Source organism: Gigantopelta aegis, unplaced genomic scaffold (genome assembly GCF_016097555.1).
Source record: "Gigantopelta aegis isolate Gae_Host unplaced genomic scaffold, Gae_host_genome ctg4832_pilon_pilon, whole genome shotgun sequence".
Lineage (NCBI taxonomy): Eukaryota > Metazoa > Mollusca > Gastropoda > Neomphalida > Peltospiridae > Gigantopelta > Gigantopelta aegis.
The window spans coordinates 33033-55246 of record NW_024534069.1 but is presented as its reverse complement, the minus strand read 5'-3'; the positions used below and the strand labels follow the sequence as shown (position 1 = coordinate 55246).

The window sequence follows — 22214 nt, the reverse complement described above, 5'->3', positions numbered from 1 at the left end:
ATATATGTACTAATAGTAATGATATATGTACTAGCAGTAATGATATATGTACTAATAGTAATGATATATGTACTAGCAGTAATGATATATGTACTAATAGTAATGATATATGTACTAATAGTAATGATATATGTACTAATAGTAATGATATATGTACTAGCAGTAATGATATATGTACTAATAGTAATGATATATGTACTAATAGTAATGATATATGTACTAATAGTAATGATATATGTACTAATAGTAATGATATGTGTACTAATAGTAATGATATATGTACTAATAGTAATGATATATGTACTAATAGTAATGATATGTGTACTAATAGTAATAATATATGTACTAAATATATGTATTGGTTATAGATGAGCCTTATCAAAAGGGGCCTAGACGCTCATTTTTTCCTCCACTGTCAAAATTTGATCCACCCTATCCTGTGGCTCCTGATGGTTACTTACCAAACTCTGTTCTCTTACAAAAATTGAGAAAGAGTGAAGAAGATCGACTACTAGCTGAGAAATGGAGGCCTCCTGTTCTCTCTGATAAACAGAGATTGTTAATGGAACAAGTGCAAGCTTTAGCAGATGAAGAGTTTAGAAGAAGAAGAAGAAGAAGATAGTGAACTAATGGCTCGACTTAGAGCAGCCCTGACAGCTCCTGCAGATAGTCCCATCTCTTCACCTTCACCTTTACCTCTCCTCCTCCTCACCCCCTAAGGTATAATATGATGACTTATATGTGAATGATCTTGTTGTTGTAATAGAGAGAAGTTAAATCTCAAATGAAAATAGAGAAATTAATAGCTCCTAAAGTGAAGCCAAAAACCCCTCCTCGTCAACGAACACCATCTCCACCACCTCGATCACCTACTCCACCACCTCCACCCACACCTCTCCCAGAATACATCACTCAATTATTGGACAGCCGTGGTTTGATTCTCTATTTCCACAACCTAATTCAAAGGTAATTAATACATGTTATGATAGGGGTTATTGATCTGATACATCATAGACATTTCCTAAACCATGGACAGTGACACGATTTATATATATTCTCATCTCTTGTCTATCACGCCCACTCGATTCATATACTAAAGCTGACATTTGTGGAGTGAGTTAGTTAACAATGATCTTCTATCCATCCATTCAATAATCTATTAGTCCATTTATCCATCTATTCATCCATTTAGGCATTACATAAGTTGACTATTCAACATAATCCTAGCAATAAAGATGAAATCTGTGAGCAGTTTATTAAACTGTTATTAACATTATCTGCAAAGAACCTTGCTGAGCGACTACTAGTTCTCAAAATCCTGAAATTTATTATTTATTTAGACAAGCTTGACAGTTCGTTAACTACATTATTAATGGGATTATACTCAGAGGGGGACTCTGAAATCCAAACACTACTCTTAGAGTATTTTGAACACAAAGGAGTTGAAGATCCTTATCATTACTTCCCCGAGAAATAAAAACTCTACATTGACATCATTGTTGACTGTATCGTTGACTGATATGGTAACAAAGTCTACTGAATGGCTAGATATGTGGGCAGAGGATTATTTTAGGAAACAAGGGGTTAAAATTAGCAAGAAGGGTACCACTCGTAAATCAACTAGTCGTACTCAGAGCAGACGAAGTATTAGTCTACCCTCATATGATCCAATAGAAGTCATCAACCATTTCGTGAGAACAGAACATGAAAAGGAATTAGCAAAGTATGACATCATGACCACAACTACATTAATTACATTCCTCTATGTAGATGTAAACCAGCCACACCTCCTCCTCCACCTCCCAAGCCAGAAGAGGATCTTCCTCGTAATGTTGTGGTTCCTCTCCCTCATTTGGACCATCGTGGTCACCTAATACGACTAGGAGAAACACATTGTAGTAGATGTCACCCTGAACGAGAGACGTCCCTTCATTTAGGTAGCTAATTAGTATATACTAATAACTTTATTATATCCTTTTAGTACGTCATCAATTGGTTGCTAGGAGACCAGATTGGCACTCTATCCAATTGGCACTTAAGACTCAAAGTATTAACCCTTTCCTCACTGAGAAGGAACGCTATGAAACAGAACAGTTAAAAAACTTACGTCAGACAATGATCTCACAGAATCGCCTCTTTTTAATAGAGCAATCTATTCCACAGTTATGATCTTAATTGGAACTATAAAGTTTACTCCATAAAAACTTCAAAGTGATTTTGTGAGGTGGACTGATTCTCATTTTTGACTAGAGACCATGGATAGTCCATGTTCTGAATTAAACGTGACCAAAAACCATTGGTAGCCAAATTGCTTGAATTTTTTATGAAGTTAGTTATAATGGTCCATGTTAAGTAGTGTAGTTGATGTAGTCAGAAATGTTGTTAGTGTATTAATGTGATGACTTTGATAACAACAACAACACAAATATTGCAAAGAATGTATTTAAAATTGACAATTTTCTAAAATGTTGACAAAGTGTGTAAAAAACAGACATTTATAGATGGTGCTTCAACAAACACCATTGGGCACCATATAAACCATTTCTATGGTACCTAATGTACACCATTGGGCACCATATAAAACCATTTCTATGGTACCTAATGTACACCATTGGGCACCATATAAACCATTTCTATGGTACCTAATGTACACCATTGGGCACCATATAAAACCATTCTATGGTACCTAATGGTGATAGAACCAAACTATTTAGACACCATTGGTCACAGATCATTTTCTTAAAGTTATAATGAAATAAAAATATCTGATGATAAAATTAACATACAATTAATTGTGTAATTATTGTTACTAAAAACAAGTACTAGTACATGTACATGTTGTAGTTCATGCTGGATCTCGTAGTTTAGCCAACCTAGAGATCATAGATAGAGACAATAACAAATATGTTGGGTAAATACCTTCGTGATAGTTTGTCTTCTTCTTCAATGGTAAGTGTACCGGCACTAAGTTCTTTATTACTAACTGGATTTCTCATCAATTTTGTTAATAAATTCTAAACCATTTTCGTCAGCAACTTCTCTCATTAAACTTTCAACCTAAGGTAATTAGTAGTGGGAGTGGCTTGTATTGCTCATACTCAGGCATTCAGTGAAAGAACATCTGATAACTATTGCTTGTACATGCACATGTAATTATCGCAGTATAATTACAATCCAAAATGATTGGGGTTTGCAAGTAATTACTTGATCCATCATTAGAGCTACACAGACAGCTCTTCTCAATGCAAACAAGACCTAGCTTGTAATCCATCATGAATAAAAGGGCTTACAAACTCTTTCCAAAACTAGTTGGTAACCACGCAAATTCATCTTTTCTGTCATATATACCTTCAACTCACAAAAAGCTCAACCAATAGTTACTAGACATTTTTTTCTTTTCGCTAAATGCCTGAGAGTATGAGGTTAGTATGTACCTGATCCTCTGGAGTAGTTAGTGTAGTTGCTGAAGCCATAGTAGATTCCATTACCTTATAAGGAAGTTATAGTGAGAATATATCCATCTGTCTGTCCATCCATTTATTCAGTAATCATTCATTCATTCATCCATCCATCCATCCATCTATCCATCCATTCATCCATCAATCCATCTATTCATCCATCATCTATCCATCTATTCATCCATCCATCTATCCATCCATCCATATACCTCAGTATGTGTATCTACATCAGCAAATAATCTCTCAAATTTATCCATTGTTCCTGATATCTTCTCCAAGTCCATTGTTGCCATAACACTGTCCAGTCCTTTAACAACTGATCCCATTTGTTTTGACAACTATATAATACAATGTACATAACATGTATACTATATACTATATAGTATATAACTTGCATCTTTCATCATCATTGCAGATGAACTCGACTAGATACAGCATCAATTCGAGCTGCCATTCTTAAATAATTTAGACTCTCATTTTTCTTACGAATTGCATTCTCAGCATAAATCCGAGCCCCTTCTTTATTACCTTGTTCTAACGCCTACACAATATATACAATTGAGATAGTTATTATATCAGCTATTGTACTTTTTTGATTTTAGCTTTTTGAGTTTTCTGTTCCTTTTCAGCTTTTTTTGCTGATCTTTCCATTTGTTTTGTAGTGAACTAAATAAAAACATTTAAAGAATGGACTCCACCATCTCTCACTTACCCTTAAAGTGAACAAAGTTTCTAATAACAAAGACAAGATAATTAAGAGATAATACTAGATAGATTACTTACCATGAAGATCTGGTTGTTTCTTAAAAAAGGCCATTTTGACTGTTAGAATACTGATTGTTTGTAGTATTAGGGTCAGGTGGTAAACATATGACTTATCAATTGCTGATCAACTGCTCTTCTAATTAAACGAAGATGAGCCACACCAATAGTAATATCGAAACTGCTCTTTACAATGGCAACTGACGAAGTACTATTACTGGAGGAAGAAGAAATTGAAGAAGAGAGGGAACTATTAGAGGACGTGCAGCATTTCCAACCGGAGATGATCTTAAGAAACGAGAGAGTCTTCAAAGTGAACTAATAGATGTTAAAGAGACCAGTAGATCAAGGAGACAACATGTTTTAGCTAAAGAATTAATAATTGCTGTTTTTTGTAGTTGCTTTTGATACAAAGAAAGGTATTAATTACATTTATTATGAAATGTAATTATTTGGATATCAACAGGTAATATTATCGAGTGGTCCTACCCCGATGAAGTTAATTTAGAAGGGGTGGAGTTTCGTGCCATGGCAAGGGGATTTCATAATGTTGATAGTGATTTTACGTAAGTATGAATTTTATGAGATTTTAAAACCTTATATTGACAATGAGCTCTATTGTTGTCTAGTTATTTCAAACACAATCAATTATTTGGTCTTTGTGTTTATGAGAAGTTATCAGTAGACAATATTGAAGAGAGAGGAGCTCGTATGAGATCAGTGGGAAATGCTAGCTGTTAGTTACTCCAACTTACACACTCACATGATGTTCTTACAACAACAAGCAAAGTAATTTTGTTGATTTAATTTTATAAAGCTTAGTGGTTACCTAGGTTACGAGTTGAAACGCCTACTTCTGATTATAATCCACTAATTCAATATTTTTGGAACATGCAAGCACCACGTCCTCCGCCCACCTCACCAGCGTCATTAGGAACAGCAGACTTTACCCACATGGAAATTACTCATCCTGAAGGTTGTTTAGTCAGTTTTTACAATTTTTTGGAGCTAGAGTATTCATTTTATGGAAATTAGCTCTGTTGAAGAAACGCATTATCATATGTAGTCCACCTCCTGTGGGGTGTTTGTGTTATCGAGGTATAGATCCATTAATTTAGCTCTATGTGTCCATTTTTGTATAGTATACTCTGCTTGTTTATTGGCTTCACACAATATGGACAATCTTGAATTAGATACTGACAGTAATCCAATGTTCTTTGTCAATGTGGCTGACATAGATACTCTCTCGACATTAGATCATTACATAGCCTGTAAGTGACTCCATACTAACTCTATATGATATAATTTCATGTCTAGGTACTACTGAAAGTATTTTTCAGAATAAGAGACACCTTTATGATGTCTATATTGACAATGAAATATCAACATTACTTCTGAAAGATTAAGACCATTTTTAAAAGTCACTCCAGCAGATGAACAGCGCTATAATCGTCTGACAGGTTCTCAGTAAGTCATGTCATGATCATGTGATTAAATGTGACAGAAATATTTCAGAAATATGGCTCTTAGCGTGACTAAATCGATGAAATATAAAAGTGAAGAAGACGCAGCCTTTGCAAGGTAGCATCTGTCCCTTTTTTTACTATGTAGCCATTTAATTTTTAACCCAATAGATTCTTTCAACATATCAATACAGAGTTATATCAGAGGTTACTGGAAGTAGCAATGTCATCCGAGGATCATGTGATGACATGTGAAATGATAGATACACTGGACTTGATGTAAAAGATCACATTTTCTTAACAGAGCTAGCAAGTCTTCACAGACTCAATGTAACAGTCCAACGTCCTTCAGATGTTTTTTCTTGTTGTATTTAAAATTTCTATTAAATTTGCTATATTTGTCATTGTCTTTATAAAAACATTTGTTGTGAACTATTTGTATGACATAATACGACATATTTTATTGATATATTATATTTAGAATTAAAAGAACATGTCACCCTCATCTCAAAATAGTGTGACCTTTGACGACATCTATTTGTATAATCTGGTCGATCATCATATGTCCATAACTGTATGGTACCACCCCACTATAAAATAAGATAAATAAAATTTAATGGATGAATAGTATCTCACAGTTGAAGCTGCGAGAGTTGCCACTTGAGTAGGATGCCATGAAAAATCACGTACACAGAAATGGTATGTAACCAGTTAAAGAGAATAACAAAGATAGTAATAATAATAAATAATAATAATAATATGTATTATATAATGTTTGTTAAAAAAGGATATACAATCTGGAGATTTTAAACTTCTCACAATCTCTCAGTAAGAACATCGTAAACTATATATAATACTGTAAACAAAGGGTTAAATATTCTAATAACTCACTCATTATAAACCCATTTCCACAGCCAGTATATATGTAACGCTATATATTTAATAGAGACAATGAAATATATTATTTGATGATATTACTTGTCCAGTGGTAGCTAGAGGTGAGAAGCGACATCTTATGAGTGTATTCTTTACTGCATGACCAGTGTATGTCATCACTGATACATCACCTTTTAAACTTAACTCCACTATCAAGTCGAGCTAATATCATATATTATATAATAATACTGGATTAGAGGAGCAATACCTTTCCTGGGGATATCTTGCCATCGATAGTCCCAACGTTGTCGAGCTACTTTATCAAGTGTTGCCTGTGCAGAATAATAAACATTATAATATATTAATATTATTAATTTACATGAATTCCTTCATCGGATGAGAAGTGCCTGATATCCCCATAGTTTAATGGATTGATCTTTAGAGTTAGTGATAAGGTACCTCCCATCTCCCTAGTATTAATAAATTAGATAATAAAACGAGCTTAAAGGAGCTTACTCTTGAGTCAATAAAAGTAATACCATCTTTGTGACCAGCTAATATTTCCTACTGGATTGGGGTCTATCTCTCGTAGACATCTCCTGTCCCAGACTTTACATACTCCATCATCACTGCTGAATAAATTACTTGACCACATTCATCTGCAAATGTAACAGCATTAGCATCATCTTGATGTGCATCAATCTATAAATATAATGTTTTATAAGTCTCTCTGTCTCTCCTGTCTTTATCTCTTCTCTCTCTGTCTCAGATACTTGCCATTTAATGTTTCTATCTTGTCTTTCTCTGTCATATACATATAATTTACCATCACTGGTACTAAAGGGAGGACATATTAAAGAGAGTGATCAAGGGGTGTGGCTTACGAGGCTAGTATCTCTTTGTTATCTCCTGAGAACGTTGCAGAAAATGCACAAAAATGATCATCAGATTCTGGACGAAGATCAAGAGAATAATGACGTTCCTCTTTCACCATAAACATTACATAAGTGAACTAACAAGCACATGACTAATGATATTCATAGCTCAGATATTATTACCACATGGTGACCATGTTGAATAAAGAAACCAATTTGATCAGGACTATGTAATAAATTAATAAATAATTAATGAATAATTAATAAATTAATAATACCGGAAGGCAGTTGATAAAATGCTCCATCCTACATCACGAGCAGTACAGTTTTAAAACATTTAAATTGTGTTCCTTCAGTATTGTATAAATAAAGTTGATTATCTATTATATATAGTTAATTAACTGATCATAATAATGGTGTGGTCTACCTTGACAAGCACTTATAAATACATTACCATTAGGTGAATAATGACACAAAATACTCGTGCTTCAAAAGAGTCTGCCAAACAACACTGCTGAGGTAGAAATCTAGAAAGAACCATAATGACATCATTATGACATCATCACTATACCTACTGGGATGCGTTGATACTCTTTCCTTTGCTATGGGGAAGTCTCTGCTATAATGTAACTAATTGAATCATTTTATCAATTTATTTAATAAAGGGGTCCAACTTACAGCTCGTACTTTATCATTAAGATGTTTGCCTGCATTTTTTATTGACATTAAACTCTTTTAATTCAAGATATAAGTCACATGAAGGCTATAACAAATGTATATAAACCACACCCATTGACCACACCCTCCATTATCACATCCATTGGTATAGCCTTTTAGTTTAACTATATAAAAAATGCAAAATACTCAATGATTAAATATAGGCCACACCCACCTTCCTCTTGTGGTCGTAGACATGATGGTGAACGCTTGAACCTACGACATATCATAGTATGGGTACGTACCTTATATTGAGTGATATAATTACATTACCTTCTCCTGAGGTTAGACCCAAATAAACGAGCTAATAATTGCAAATGCAACTAGACTATCTACCTCACTATCAGAGTCCTCATTATTAAGATCATCATACGGTATTTGTAATGGAATAGTATCTTCATGTACTATAGTTCTCATTGGACCACGATCTACTAAGATATGATATGTCATCTGACCATTATCTGAAGATGAATCACTGTCTTCATCATCATTTATCCTTTCTTCTTCTTGAGGATGTATTTCCTGCTCTTCTTGCCTTCTAGGTGAACTAGTATTACCCATTCTTTCCATTATATATAGTGCTGCAAATATGACATTTTATTTTGTATCACGTGATGAAAGTGTCGACCACGTGGAACCCGTCTTTACCTGATCAACCCGTGAGAGACCAAGGCAAGTATATCATTACCAATCTTCAATGCAAAACGTGCGTAGTCATTTATATATTTTATAACATATATTAAATATCGTATATTTTATAATAGTCTTATTTAATGCAGTCATCATGACTCGTATGGGAAATAGAGTGATACCTAATGCTCACTTCAAGAAACATTGGCAAAGATATGTAAAGACCTGGTTTAATCAACCAGCTAAGAAAAAAAAAGAGAAGAGTTAAGAGGTTAAAGAAGGCAGCTCATCTGGCACCCAGACCAGCCAAGGGTCCGTTACGACCTATTGTCATTGTCCCACAAGGAGATACAACATGAGAGTTAGGGCGGAAAAGGGTTTACCACTTGAAGAGTTGAGAGTATGTACATTGTATGTATATATGAGTTGTATTGTTATTTCTTATAGACTGCTGGTATCCCTCAATCGATTTGCACCACTATTGGTATATCTGTAGATCATCGTCGTACTAACAAACCCTTGACTCATTACAAGTTAATGTACAACGTCTGAAGAATATCGTAGTAGATTAATCCTGTTCCCACGCGGAGGAAAGAAACCTCGTAAGGAAGACAGTGGATGTAAGCTAATTGTAATAGTTAATACTAATTACTTGAGGGTGTGGTTTCTTTGTTATATAGCCTGAAGCATGTAAACTTGCTAAGCAATTGAAGGGACCTCTTATGCCAATCAGACAACCTCGTAAACATATCCATTCCGTGAAATTACAGATGAAAAAGGAAGTATAGCGTTTTTGAAGCATTGAGGAAGCTCGAGCTGATGCTAGATTAATGGAGTACGTGAGAAGAGAGCCAAACAAAAAGCAGAAGAAGAAACGTCAACAGAAGAAACCTCCAGCAAAATAGAGTGGACAAAATGAGATTATACTCTTTTTGATGGCCATAAAAATTAATATAAAATAAAGTGGGCGTGCCATTTTAATAGAATTGTAATTGTGGGTGGGGCTGGAGTAAGCAAGTTACTGAAGTGGGGTGGAGCTGAGATGTCTACTGTTGAGGACGTATTGCAACATGTAGATTATTAACTAGTACACAATTGAAAGAATTACAAATTACTTTAATACGAAGATCACAAGTAAAATGTATTTTTTATTAATATATTAATATTCTAATTATTTTGTAGCCTCATCAATTAAGAGAGTTTTATCAAGAAATAAAATCAGTTATTATCATTTGATATTATCAGTAGATTACCACTAGATATTGTGGACCATATATTCAGTTATCTTGATGTCTCCTCACTTTGTGCCGTAAGTCAGTGCTGTCATCAATGGAGAACTGCTTGCTAACAAATGATAAGTTATGGTATGAACCACCCACTACTGTCCACACCAATTACATTATTGCAGGTATATAATCATTGTAGATTAAGGGATTTACTCTTTATGAGACCCTACCCTCTCCTCGATGGGATGAGGAAGGACGTCCTACTTCTCCTCGTCGTAAAGTACATGATATTACCAGGATACCTGTTATAATAAAACCTTTAATGTGTCATTGGAAAAAAATCTATATGAAAGCTTCAGTATTGACTAGTAACTGGGAACATGGATTATATACAGTATGTCCTTTACTAAGAAGTCATAAAGAGCCAGTCACTGCATTAGCTGTGAAGGTTTGTGAAGAAATTTATTATATATATTTTATTTGTTGTAGATGATATATTAGTGTCTGGTTCACGTGATTGTACTGTTCGTATTTGGAGTTTACGATCATTATCAACAATACTCACATTACAAGGTCATACTGATGAAGTGACTACTCTTATTTTAAAGGTACTACATCACAAAACAATGAATTGAGATTATTTTATATGATAGAATGGACTTATAGTCACTGGATGTGGTGATGGAGTCGTACGAGTGTACTCTAGTTCAACTGGTCAATGTCTCTGGTCTCTAGAGACTGTACAAGGAGAGTAGAATCATGTTGCTTTTGATGAGAATATAATTGTCTCTGCCTCCACTGACTGGTATATATATATATATATATATATATATTATATATATATATATATATGTATTGATAAATGTATGTAGTTCTTTACAGGTATGGCAGTTTAAAGGAGGTCATCCTGTTGCCATAGCAACACTACAAGGTCATACTAAAACCTATTACTGTGAGTATACTCATTTATTAATCCATTTTGTTCATTTGTCTGTCCATTTATCATTTTTATTATCTATCCATTTAGTGATATCAGTTTATTCATTTACTATTGTTACTGGTTCCTGGGACAGTACTATTAGAATATGGGATTGTAAAGATGGAATTATGTCGTCATGGTCCTACCAGCTCATTTTGAAGGTAAATGGACATATAGTAATCCAAATAGATGCATAAATTTTCGCTAAAGGTGTAAACTGTGTACTGATATATAATGACAAATTAATTAGTGGGGGTGGAGACTGTAAAGTGAAACTATGGGAACCCAATTACAGGCCAATCTCTTGTAATCATGGCAGGGCATAATCAGGAAGTTGTAAGTCACATGATAGTCACATGGCTTGATATCAAGAATACAGTTGTGTATACAAGCTAATGAGAAGTTGATAATATCTTCATCTGCTGATAGTACTATTAGACTCTGGAACTATAATGGTAAAATGATGTCATTATGACTCTATAACTATGATGTCATAGGTATATGTTTACACGTTTTGAGAAATCATATTGGATTAGTACGTTGCCTTTGTCTTTAATGGCATCGATTATATCAGGAGGTGATAGGAAAAGAGTTAATATATGGGATATTGAGGTATTATGTAACTATTGGAGTATATCTAATGTCATATATTGGTGTATAGAGAGGTGTATTAAATTACATACTGTGCATCGTCAACAAATATTACTACATTTAATGGTGGGTGCACTGATACTATGTTGATAACAGCATCACCAGATCATGGAGCAATATGTGTAATAAAATATTGGTAAATAAAATATATAAGTTTAACAGATTTGCAGATATATAAAATTTTAATATATATTAATTTAATTTGCAGATATAAAAAAACAATATAATATATTAAATTTAATTTGCAGATGTAAAACAATATATATTTATTATGGCCGATGATAAAATATAAAACTATTTTTTAAAGTCTGCCCATACCAGACAATATCTGACACTGTCTCCTGTTTGTTTCTGTAATTTTTTAACCCTTCTCTCACTACACCCCAAGATCCTGTTTGTTCTAGATGACTTCACTTTGTACTGAGCCATAGATTATCATATTGTTTACTGCCGTGAGATTTCTACCACTAAATATTAGTGGGTGTGGTTGGAGGGAATAAGATAAATATAGCCTTATATTAGTAAGTCCATCAAAACCTAGTCAAAAGGCTGCAATGTATAGGAAAAATGGATGAATAACCACTCACTGTCATCAGAGGCATTCATATTGAAGTCACCAAGAATAATGATGTCTTTATGACCTAAAAATAGTAACAAATAATGACATTCATTAATAATTTCAATTTTACTTGCTCTTTAATAGCTTGTTTACTAATAATGGGAAGCAACCCCAGTTCAAGTCTAATATATATTATAATTATTACAATTATAAATTAATTTAATTATAACCTTTAATTGAGGTATGTCTGAGCCGTCCATTCCGACAGTCGCGTTTAATGTACACAGACTAATACCATCTCCCAATGATTCACCTACAATGACTCACATGATATCATAGACAGGTCACATGATCACCTTAAATAATCCCAATACTAAAGGTCTTCGTACAAATCTATCTGATCCTGAAGGTGAGTTTTTCCCACTAAAATTCCCAGCATTACTAGTAAATTGATAGAATAACATTGTTCCTATAAAAAGCCATTATATTCTAGTCCCTATAATTATAACATTAATTATAATTAACTAAAATACAATATTGACCTGATTACATTCTACCAGTTGCCTCAGATATTTAGTATGTCCATTTTAACTTATGATTTGTTTGAGCTTTACTAGGATTTGTGATGTTGGATGGTTTTAACTCATTACATATCTTAAATGGATTGATGATTGTAACAACTGGATCAACAGTTTATATAATATGAACAAAAATTTATAACAATGGATCAATAAAATGATAAAGACCTTTTCCAAAGCAGAAGGATCACCACTTCTTGTACAGCGACAATATCAACCCTATTAATTAATTAGTTAATTTATTAATTAATGTATAATTATACATACTGGCTATAAAGTAGTGCAAGACATATTGTTTCCATGACAACAGGGTCATTGGCTTTTTCCATATCTTTTTAAACATTTCAAGTTCCAAGTACCACATCCTCAATACATTACGACCTTTGACCCTATCTAACAATAGATTATTGTAAACTAATGGGTTGCAATGGCAACTCACTGTATTGGAGTGTTGGCTGCAGCATGTTTCACGTTTACTGTTGTGTTGTATTTTTGCTCATATGTTTGTGGCCCCACCCCTTAACATTTAAAAGATCATTGACATGTTGATATGGGTCCATTTGAACACGATATTGTATAATAGCTTTAGCTGACTTTGGTGACCAATTACCACAGGTAATGCTGCTAACTGATGTTCGTTAGCTTCATTAATATCTAATATAGTGTGGGGGCTGACCTACTTCATGTCGATCTGGTCTTCTTGATGATTATTTCTTGATCTATCTCTTGCTCCATGAAGTAGATGGTTTTGTATCTCACAGTATCAGTTGATCTATCTTTTAGTACAACCCCCACCATTACTAATAGACCCACCCCATAAATGCAGGTAGTGCATTTATTTAGAAAGTCAGCCAACATGGGCTAAATTTTGCTACCATCTCTTTACTATATTTCCTGTCAATATCAAGTCCTGTTACCAGCTTTCTACTCTATACTTACAAATTACTGATTCCAAGTTGGGGTAAGTTCAGTATCTTTTATACGGTACACATAATGGCTATGTCTATATCAGGTGTCAAGTTAGTGGGAAGTACTTGTGGGATGAACACAAACTGGGTCACTAAATTATATTGGGTATTGTTCCTCGTGACATCAAGAAAAGGTACTCCTATTAATTTAAATGACCTGATTACTGTTTATGTTTAATTACAGCTTCATTCAGTGGGTGTGGCTGCTAGGATGTGACAAAGATGACATTTCGAACACACCCACCAGCCATGTTTTTCATTACTTGTTACTGGACTTTGCCGGTGAGTGGGTGGAGTCTATAACTTGTTTTGCTATTGAACGACTACTTAGATTTCGTATTGATAAGATACGACAAAAAGTTTCCATATATCATAGCATCTATCACACAATTGGACTATCTTGGTAAATCCAATGATTTAAAATAATTGTTATAATTTTATTACGACGTAGAGTGAAGACTTTCTACTGAAGTTGAAGATTTGGCTCAGAGTTTCGTAGCAAAGCTAGTGAACTAGTAGACATTTTACAACAATATACTATCTCTAGAGCTATCAAAATAAAAAAAAAAAAGTATCAGTCTTTAAAGAAAAAAATATTTATATAAAATTTTATTTTGTTTATAGAATCTTCTTGACACATTACCTGATTATACTTTACCTGATTGTTTTTTTTACCATCTATGATGTTAAAGCTACAACTGATGAAAAATTGGAGATATTAGATGACTACAAATTTAACAGAGAGATTTAAATTACCCAGCCCTATTAATTAGACAAATTGAAGGTATAATAATGAATGTTCCAATACATGCTTAACTTGTTTTATAGACACTCCATTCGTCATTTGATAGCAGTCATTCTACTATTAAAGATAAAGGAGTTGTATTTAGTAAGTGAGAGAGTGAGAGAGAGAGAAGTAGACACATTGGTTGGTGGGTTTGTTATAGAGTGGGAGGAGAAGAAGAAAATGATAGAGCCATCATCTGATGATGTACGATGAAGTGATCTTGAAAGAAACTTCAAAGAAAAATTCAAAATGCTGATTACCCAGAACATGCATGAAGGCTGCTCAAAAAGAATTAAAAGTAAATATCATTCCATAATTATAATTATTGTAGACTCCATTTTATATACAGAGACTAGTTTGCTTTACCAAACACACTTTCCGAGCATTCTGTCTCCAGGTATTATCAATATTATTATAGTATTATTATTATTATTAATGTATATATATTAATTGTGTATTGTATTAGAACGTATCTTGAAGTGTTACTTGATTTACCATGGTCTACAAGAACTTCTGATACATTAGATTATATTAAAAAAAGCTAGACTTGATCTTAATCATGATCGATATGGTCTGGAGAAAGTGAAGAAAAGAATATTAGAATATTTAGCAGTTGCACAATTAAGAATTCACTTAAAGGTATACATTTATATATGTTAACATGGACTATTATATTTGTAGGTCCTATATTGTGTTTGGTTGGAGCACCAGGAGTTGGTAAGACTAGTGTTGACGGTCTATTGCTAATACCATGGGAAGAAAATTTCACAGAATATCAGTGGGTGGAGTAAGTGACCAGTCTGATATCAGAGGCCTAGGTTTGTTAATTTAACCCTTGTGTCTCTCTTGTGAGTGTGTGTTGGTAGAGAGGGACATATATTGGTTCAATACCTGGACGTATTATACAAGGGTTACGTAATGTAGGCGTGTGTAATCCTGTTATACTACTTGATGAAGTAGATAAAAACTGGTTAGTAAAACCTGTTTTGATAACTACTACTCTCTCTCTCTCTATATATAATAGAGTAAAGGTATCCATGGTGACCCAGCTGCTGCATTATTAGAAGTATTAGACTCTGAACAAAATCATACATTTACTGATCAGTAGGTGTGTTATATAAAGGGATGACTCCTGTTATTAATGATTTAATATTAGTTATTTAGGGATTCCATTGATTTATCTCAAGTGCTCTTCATTGCAAAACAGCTATTCTACCTCAACACTACCTTCAACCTTTATTGGATAGAATGGAGGTGGATAAACGAGAAGGTTGTGGTCTATTATGATATATAATTATAGGTAATTCGTCTAACTGGATATACTATAGAAGAAAAATGAGAAATCGCATCAAGACATCTTGTCCCTAAATTACTAGAGGTACATGTATAAATGTCTACATGTATTTATATTAGCTTATTATAGCAACATGGATTAAGTAGTGATCAATTAATATTACCAATTGATATTATAAAGACCATTGGTAAGTGGATGTAGTCATCTCTTGCCACACCTCTTTCATATTATATAACAGCCACATATTATACTCGCGAAGCTGGTGTACGAGAATTAGAACGACAAATTAGTGCTATATGTAGAGCTATGCTATTAAAGTGAATATTTTATTATGTGATATGACTCCACCCCTCGTTATAGAGAGCCGAAGGTGACAAGAAAGCTATCACGATATCTCCAGATATATTACATGAAATATTAGGGGGTAAGATATTGACCACACCTACTTAATTAACTCTAATGATAGCCAAGAAAATACGAGAAGGACATTGCAGAAAGATTAACCCAACCAGGTGTAACAATTGGTATGATCATGATTATCAGGGCAGCCTCATTAATAATGTACATTTATAGGCTTAGCTTGGACACCAAGTGGAGAGGCAAATTATGTTTGTTGAACGCTACTCAAATTGTTGGAACTGGAAAACTTGTCCTCACAGGACAATTAGGTATATGATTATCAAGTGATTGTCACATGACTATCTTGTGATTATAGGTAGCGTTATGAAGGAATCAGCACAAATTGCACTGAATTGGTTGAGAGCTAACTCCTCCCACTATCAATTAAACTGTGGAGACATTAACAATACTGATATACACATACATTTCCAGCTGAGCAGTAGAAAAAGATGGACCCTCTGCTGGTGTTACCATAGCAACTGTGCTAGCCTCAATGTATTCTAAAGTTTGTGTTTGTTCTGATGTTGCATGACAGGTGAATTAACACTACGATGGTCATGTATTACCAGTAGGGGGTATCAAAGAAAAAATATTAGCAGCACATCGAGCTGGTATTAAGAATATTATTTTACCAAAGAAAAATGAAAAAAGACCTTACAGAGATACCATCACAAAACAAAGGTATGATTTATTTATCATTCTTGATGAGCCCACCCATTTCTAGGACTCATTAAATCTGATTTAGTACAAACTATTGATGAAGTATGGGAAGCTGCATTAATAATAAATTGATAAAAAAATTAAAAAGCAAAACTTTGATTAATTAAAATTGTTTTTTTTGAAATAAAATTAAAATAACTGTCATATTGCGTTCTTGAAATCGTTAGCTATTTAGCGCCACATCGTTTAAACGTTATGCGCACGCTCATAAGTAACTGCCCACATAGTTAATGGGTGTGGGTGAGATGGTGAGTGGTTATGTCAGATGATGATCATGTGATTGTACTATCACAAAGGAAGAGGAGAGAGTACTACATCATTATTGAAGAATTATTGCAAAGTTAGACTGTTACTCAAGCGATCAATATGTCGGGTTTAATGCAATGGATGTGAGTTATCAAATGTTCTAGTACTGACATTGTCTCCTCTTTAGAAAGCCATTGAATTGGCAAAGAAAGCTACTGATGCTGACGAAAACGAGGATTATAAAAAAGCATTACAATATTATGAACATGCTATACAATATTTTTACATGCCTCAAAATGTAAGTCAATAATACATGTTATAATATTATGTTATAGTTGTTGTAATATATATATATATATATATATATATATATATATAGAACAGAATTAAAGGACAAAAGAACAGAGCTCTTGCTATGTTCTTTTGTCCTTTAATTCTTTCTAACCTGCTCTGTCTAAACGATATGGAGCACTCTTCAACAGATTTAGATACTTTAGTATATAAATAAATATATATATATATATATATATATATGTAGTGTGTGTGGGTGTTTACTCATTGTTTTTGAGATGAGATTCATGGAGACAAGGCTAAAGAGTCAGTGCGTTCACGAATTAAGAGTTATTTTAGATCGAGCTGAACAGTTAAAGGAACATTTAAGAAAGAAAAGAAAAAGGGAAGAGAAAATGGTTGAGGGAGGATCGTCATCAAAAATCGAAAAAAAGAAGAAATGACAAAAAAGTATATCCCTATTAATTAATGAATATTGATTTTTTGTTGTTATAGATCTGATAAAGGTGGGGGTGGAGCTAGTAAAGAGAGTGACTCTGATGACGACGACGATGATAATGATACAAAGAAATTAAGGGGACAACTTGAAGGTAAATTAATAAATAATTAACTTGATATATTTATAATAATGACAGGGGCTATTGTCAATGAAAAAACCTAATGTTAAATGGAGTGATGTGCTGGATTAGAGTTAGCAAAACAAGCTTTACAAGAAAGTGTCATATTACCTGTTCGATTTCCTGAATTATTTGAAAGTAAATACAGAAAGCCATGGAAAGGAATTTTACTATATGGAGTAAGTCCTATATCATCCTCATGATTACAATATTAATTGCCTTTTATAGCCTCCAGGTACTGGAAAATCTTATCTTGCTAAAGCTGTTGCAACAGAAGCTGATTCTACTTTTTTCTCCATCAGTTCTGCTGACTTGATGAGTAAATATGTGGAGAAAGTGAACGACTTGTCAAACAGCTCTTTGAAATGGCTCGTGCTAACAAACCATCAATTATTTTATTGATGAAGTAGATTCAATGTGTGGTTCTCGAGATAGTGGTAGTGCTAGTGAAGCTTCTAATCGTGTGAAAACAGAGTTTCTTGTCCAAATGCAAGGAGTTGGTGTGATAATGATGGCTTGCTTGTTCTTGGAGCTACAAATGTCCCGGAAAACTTGACTCCGCTATTCGTAGACGTTTTGAAAAGAGAATATATATTCCTTTACCAGATGAAAATGCTCGTAAAACGTTTATTGAACTCCATTTAGGGGATACTCCTAATAATCTTTCTGAAGTAGATATAGCTTCATTGGCAAAGAAAACACCAATGTACTCTGGAGCTGACATTGGTATTGCTGTCAGAGAAGCACTCATGGAACCGATTAGATCCTTTCAGAGAGCAACTCACTTCAAATATGCGTCCAAAGTAGTTGATGGTGTAACCTACAATGATTACTATACTCTTGTAGTCCTTCAGATCGTCAAGGTATGCCCATGACATGGAAAGATGTACCCTCGGGTAAATTAGTAGCACCTAATGTGAGTCGACAAGATTTTGAAGTAGCTTTTGCTGTTCTCGTCCTAGTGTTAATGACGCAGATCTCCAACAATGTGAGAAATTCACAAGATTTCGGTCAAGAGGGTTAACATAAATGAACTGATCTATCATTATTATTATTATTTAAGTTGTTATATGTAGTGTGTCTGTCTGTCTAGCTACATCCAATATAATGCATGATACACTTTTATTGTCTAATAATTTGGAACTGGAACTTTTATCATATGACTGTCATACAATAATGAGCCAAATAAATTTTAAAACCTTTTCGGTGCTAACGGTAACCTTGTTGCCATGGTAATTATATTAAAAACATAATGGGCGGGTATTAACCAGATAAAATCATCTGCTACTGAAGCTGTTCAAGTAAGTACTGTTGATTCTTTCTTTTTTTACTCATTACTAGTCCGGAATAGAGAGAGGAGCGTTAGATACGTGGCCAGTTCACTCCTTACTACCACAAAACTATTCTACTAGTGTTGACAAGCCATCTTTTATACCTAAACCAAAGTTCTTACAACAACTAGAGAACCACCTGGAGAAAGAGCTCCTCCTATTAGGCTGTCTTCTCAAGGTCCACATGAGTTAAGACTACAGGTACTTGATTTATTTAATTATAATATATATCATATCTTGATATAGGCTCATCAAGAAGTATTTGAGTATCTTATTGAAGAGTTCAAGACTTATAAACCTCTTTTATCAGCCATAAAAAATGAGTATGACCTCTTTATTACTCACCAAAAATGACCTAATTAGAGAACTATTACCACTAAGGTTTGAATAAACAAATGGATGGATAGATGGATGGATGGATGGATGAATGGATGGACAGATAATGAATGATATTATATTATAGTCTCAAGTATATCAGTTAAAAGATGAGTATGAGAAAAAAATGATAGCTACAAAAGAAGAAGAGAGAAACGTAGTCACACCCACTTCAGATTTAACCTCATCTCTCCCTTTCAGGTGATGACAGTGTTAGACAAGAATATCGTTACTTACAGAGCAGAATGGAAAAAATGAAAGAAGAAGAAGCATCATATCAAGCACAAATTAAAAGAGTATGTCCCTATTAATAATGAGATAATATGATCAGATATTCAGTTACAGAGTGAACTTAGTGATATTTATGAACAATATCGTAATGAAGCTGATGCTAGGTATTATAATACATATTGTTTTATTGTATGGTATTACCATATTAGGAAGTTGCTGATATCGGATTATAATGAATTAAAGGTTCGACAATCTGAGGACCAAGATGAAGAGGAAACAATTGAAAAAGAGGACCCAGTAATATTGAAAACTGAAACTAGCGTAAGTCTCCATATATGGACATATAATGTATCGAATACATGCTATTTATATTGTTTCTTGTAGACGTGCTCGAGAAGATCTTCGTGCTAGTAATCTTCGTATTAATCAAATGTTGGCAGATTATGGTGATGTTGTACCAAGAAGAGAATTTGAAATGATGGAAACCTCTTACAGAGTAAGTCATTAATACATTGAATGTATTGTGGTAGCCTTGTACATGTACTATAGGAATACTGGTATATAACAATACAGGTGGTATATAATAATGCTGGTATTATAGCAATACTGGGATATAAGAATACTGGTATATAACATTGCCGGAATATAACAATGTGGGTATATAACAATACTAGTACTATAGCAATACTGGTATATATAACAGCCTGTCAAACCTTTAATATATGATGTACTGATATATATTTGTAGACACAGGAGAGTGAACTTGAGAGTCTTAAATCTCAGCATACTAGTCTTATGGAAAGAACACAGGTGAATAAGCCCCTGCTTAATCAAACAGTTAATTACATAATTACAGTACATTATTGGTGATGTATAAGGATTTACAAACTCAGAGAGATAGGTCACTCACTGAACTAAACACGTATTAAAGGCACAGCTACTCCAAGGTATTTTATTAGTACACAAACTGTATTATATTAGGACTATTAGACCTGACTGGAGTCGTTGTGGAGAATTTATTTTTGATGGAGGACCTGATAAGTGGGCGGAGATTAGTGAGGGGCGTTTCTAGTAATGATTTAGTTGATGTTTTATTAGCTCAAATTGCTGGGGTAGATATAAGTGAATTAAAACGTCATGAAGTATTTCAGGCTCAGGTATAAAGATCCATTTATTAATAATAAAATTAAGGGTCATCCCCATACTATATAACAGGGTCTTTCTACTGATGTACCCGATATCTTAGAGCTGAAGGTCAAATCAGAAATCATAGAATGGGTCGTCACGAAAATGGAGGGAAAACGTTAGTGGATTTTGGGAGTATCATTCGACTAAAGCAGCTAAAGGAAATGGGTCATCATGATCTAGACACAGAGCTATATCAGTACTTATTATCACGTAATGGAGATGAGGAGAGTATAGCTATTGAAAATGGATATAATATACAAGATGCTATTAGTCGGTTTCATCATGAGCTTCATGTCAGTACATTTAGCTCTATATTATGTGGAGAGTTAATGGAAGAAATCTATAATAACTGGATATCAATACAAGTAGCTCTCATGGAAACATTTAAGAAGACAACAGATCAAGTATATCTCCAATAGTAACAGTAACTGATATATGTGTTACAGGAATGTGTAACTTTAGCTGTATTAGAAGATGCTATTAAATGTGTATGTCCTGGTAAACCTGAGCCTTATCTTAAGGGCTTAATACAATGTGCAGTACATGTAGCTTCTGATGGTAATAACACTATCAATATTATAAAGTTGATGAGTAAAGTAAGACAGCTGGATTATATAATATTATGTAATTAGTCATTAAATTACTAGGGTCCTCAGAGTCAACCCAATCCATTTGTTACATTAATGCTTGAACAATCTCGCAATGAAACTAAAATCTTTGTAACAGAACTAAACAAAACATTTAGGAGACAAACAGTGAGTCTAAAACAAACAAAATGTTATCAATACATTATTTTATTATTAAATAGAATGGCTACACTGAAAGATGTACATGATGCTGTTAAAAATATGGACCCCAATAAACCTGAAGCTGAAATACAGTTAATTTTGTCAAAGATATTTCAGTTCCATTGGGTCATGATGACAGTAGTGCTACATTACCTTTAGAGAAACTGGTTAGTTTATTGGAAGCTAGTGATTCAGGAGATCTGGT

General features: G+C 33.7%; 5 pseudogenes; 3 read left to right on the top strand and 2 right to left on the bottom strand.

Moving 5' to 3' along the window:
* Positions 1-1748: 1748 nt before the first annotated feature.
* Positions 1749-4118, bottom strand: LOC121366137 (annotated as a pseudogene).
* A 48-nt stretch (positions 4119-4166) lies between these two features.
* LOC121366136 lies at positions 4167-8349 on the bottom strand (annotated as a pseudogene).
* A 586-nt stretch (positions 8350-8935) lies between these two features.
* On the top strand, positions 8936-9700 carry LOC121366135 (annotated as a pseudogene).
* Positions 9701-13767: 4067 nt separating this feature from the next.
* LOC121366134 lies at positions 13768-16956 on the top strand (annotated as a pseudogene).
* A 216-nt stretch (positions 16957-17172) lies between these two features.
* On the top strand, positions 17173-19120 carry LOC121366132 (annotated as a pseudogene).
* Positions 19121-22214: the final 3094 nt, after the last annotated feature.